Consider the following 3,930-nt stretch of genomic DNA (forward strand, 5'->3'; position numbering starts at 1 on the left):
CATCTGCTTTCAGCAGAGAGGGGAGCTCTGCCCTCTGCCAGGATTTATAGGGCCCTATGCAATATTATTAAACTGGTGCCTCTATGCCTGACTTGGGGCACAGCCACCACCCCTGCCCACAGACCCCCAGAAGAACCCGCCCCCCATTGCTCACACACACTTAGCTTCGTATGCAGCAGACACTGCATCAGCTGAGGCTCGCAGCTTGTGGGGGAGGGACAAAGGAGCAAAGGATACTGAACCACCCAGCCCACCTCACAGTGGCGGAGAGTCACAGTTCCCCACAGAGACCCCCGTTCCCTCTCCCTGAAGCAAAATGTGTGGCACCGGTGCAGTCGGCTCTGTGACTACAACCCCCGTCTAAGGAGACTGCAGCGTGCGCTGAAGCCAACCCGCTCTTACCTGCTGTCCCAGTGGTGACCCAAATTTTCAGGTGTATGCATACGTATGCTGTGTATGCTGCATGTGCCTAAGGATGGCTCTGCCCACGGCTGCCTTGCTCTCGAACCCCTGGAGGGCTGCATGGGTGGGTTAGTTAATGTCTGTGCAGCAAGCTGAGCTGGGAGAGTGCTCAGGAGAGAGCAGTCCCAACAGAGGTCCTGGCCAGGTGCTACAAGGTCTGCTCTGGCTGCTGGTAGGGCCTGAATATTTTAACCTACCTATTTGAAAGACACCGCCCTCTCCAGCCCACAGTGAGATCAGCAGGGGAGCTTGAGTGCAAACAGTGAGGGAAGCGCTCACAGTTACAAGGACATATCCCCCCTTAGTCATCTCTTTTCCAAGCTAAAAAGTCCTAGTCTTAATAATCTTTTCTCATATGGCAGCTGCTCCATACCCCAAATCATTTGTTGCCCTTTTCCGAACCTTTTCCAATTCTAATATATCTTTTTTGAGATGGGGCGACCGTCTGCACACAGTATTCAAGCTGTGGGCGTACCATGGATTTACATAGCAGCAATATGATATTTCTTATAATAAAACAAAAGATATCTATTATTTCTTGATCCTAACATTCACTTTTTTGACTGCCGCTGCACATTGAGTGGATGATTTCAGAGAACTATCCACAATGACTCCAAGATCTTTTTTGAGTGGTAACAGCTGACTTAGACCCCATCATTTTATATGTATAGTTGGGATTATGTTTTCCAGTGTGTATTAATTTGCATTTATCAACACTGAATTTCATCTGGCATTTTGTGACCTAGTCACGCAGTTTTGCAAGATCCTTTTGTAGTTCTTCGCAGTCTGCCTGGGACTTAACTATCTTGAGTAGTTTTGTATCATCTGTAAATTTTGCCACCTCACTGTTTATCCCTTTTTTCCGGATCATTTATGAATATGTTGAACAGGACTGGTCCCAGTACTGGGGACCACCACTATTTACCTCTCTTCAGTCTGAAAATTGACCATTTATTCCTACCCTTTGTTTCCTATCTTTTAACCTATTATCAGTCCATGAAAGGATCTTCCCTCTAATCTCATGACAGCTTACTTTGCTTAAGAGCCTTTGGTGAGGGACCTTGTCAAAGGCTTTCTGAAAATCTAAGTACACTATATCCACTAGATTCCCCTGGGATGGTGCACTCCATATGGTGTTATGAAAATGTGCCAATGAGGGTCAACAGAATGTAACTGGAATATGCTTCATGCAAAATGTCTCTTGTAAGGTATCATTAGAGAGTTTATAATCTACTGAGTGCAGTCATCCTATTTGTATGAATTTATCATTCTTATCTGAAACTAGACTATGAAATATAACTGAAGTCCTATTGTAATTATGCAAAGTGTGGGCCATTAATGGTGGCTTGGAATCTTGACTGCTTCCATTTGACCAGGACAATTGGTTGTAAATAGTTCTGTTTACTTGTAAGTCTTCCTGTGTGCCGGCGAGTGGGTAATGAAATCTTACAGTGACATGTGATCATGTCACCTGAACTGGAATCCATCTTTAAGCTGGTGCTTTTCCATTGAGAAGGAGGGGTGGGAACCCAGAGAGGGACAAAGGATTCCCACCTGGTGTAAAGGACATTAAGGGGTTAGAAGAGAACAAAGGGGGCTGCAGTCATGAGAAATCCCCTAGTTCCCACCTGAGCTGGAACAAGGACTGTACCCGAGGAAAAGATTGGGCTCAGACTAGGAAAGAATCCAGCCTGTGAAAAAAACTATTGAAATGTCTGAGGGTGAGATTGATTTGTATTCAGTTTTTTTCTGTATTAGGGTTAGACTTGTGTTTTATTTTATTGGGATTGGTAATCCACTTTGTTCTGTTTGTTATTATTTGAAACCACTTAAATCCTACTTTTTGTATTTAATCACTTTTTACGTATGAATTCCTGGGAGGTGAACAGAGATATGCACAGCTATCAGTGTTATAAAGAGCAAACAATTTATGAGTTTACCCTGTGTAACCCTTCTGCCCCTCTGAGTTGGCAGCAACAAGGGCCGGGTTCAGTATCCAGAGGTTCCGTTTCAATAACACAACTCACATTAAAGGCGTTTCTCTTCCATTGTGGCACGGAGTTACTCTCTACGGAAAAATTCAGATTTTTGCTCTTTTCTTACGCGCCGAGTACCTTCTTAATACCCCTAGACTCACCCGTTGCCTTCATTCCGTCATTTTTCATGTTCTCTTTTGATAGAGTTGCTATTAAACCCATGACGAATGCAAAACCGGGCTCGAGCCTCCACCGTGCTGGACCATTACTACCACACCCCGGCGCGCCTTAGGATGGCAATATTCCCCTTCGCAGCCCAGATCTGAGTTTTTGTAGCAAATCCTTTTAATAAGGGGGACCAATGCGGCATCCCTTTGGAGAACCCGCACCCAGGATGTAACACGCCATAAGCAAACCCCCTCCAAGTACATCTTGGCAACTCCTTTCCCCTTAGGGTCTTTAGTCAAATCACCCCAATCCACAACCCGAAAGTCTCTGGTCGCGTGTAACGCCCAGGTTCAAAAGTTTATCTGACGGTGAGGTTTTTACCACCACCCCACCACCGCCCCACAAGCCTGGTGAAGTGGATACGGGGTGTAGACGGGAGATGAGAGCCACACGTGATGTTAAGGGCACTTTACGTGGGCCAGGGCCAACTGCTCTTGCACTTCTCCATGCGGTTCTGTGCCGCCTTTGCGCACAACAGCTCCACTCCCCAGCTGTGCTGCTCCTCCCGGCCGACCCGTGAGCCACTACAGCATCCTGCAACTGTCCACTCGACTCACTGTTCCATGGTGACCTCCAAAATGCTGCAATTGCTCCGCTCTGCAGCCACTTGCGATAGTCTTCAGGCTTCCCCACTATTACACAGCACTCAGTGGATCTCGTTCAGCTCTTTTAGTGATTTCAGTCTTAGTGGAGCCCTGGTGCTGGTGCACCATTGGCCCAACATGAACTCAGCTCAGCAGTCTCTAGATGGACTCCTAATGGAATCAAAATTAGCTCTACTCTTCAACACTGGAGAGAGGAGGATGTGCAATTGGTATTCCAGGCCCTCAAAAGGGGCCCATACCATCAGGTACACACACCAGTCCCCAACCTCTCTCAATTCACTGGGTTTTGGTTAGACATGTCCCTTGTTTAGCAAGTACTACTTAATTGAGGTTGAGTCATTTCTGTCACAAAGCAGTCCCACAGCTCCCCATTCACACAATCAGGGTGACAAACTTTTTTTTCCCCTCCTGCCCCAATAACACAGAAATTGGGGATCTCAGAGCTGTCAAAATAACCATCCCAGGCTGCCGTGGGCTATGCTAGGTGGGGTGGGTGTGCCAATGCAAATACCTGAAATTCCTTTCCACGCTCCCTGAAATTCACCACCAGATGTCAAGTTAGAGCTCATCCTGACTCTGCTTACACCTGTATAAGCTTTATACAGAGTAAAATGGATTTATTTGGCATTTGGACCGTGTAGACGTGTGGACTCACCCCT

Source organism: Chelonoidis abingdonii, chromosome 24 (genome assembly GCF_003597395.2).
Source record: "Chelonoidis abingdonii isolate Lonesome George chromosome 24, CheloAbing_2.0, whole genome shotgun sequence".
NCBI lineage: Eukaryota > Metazoa > Chordata > Testudines > Testudinidae > Chelonoidis > Chelonoidis abingdonii.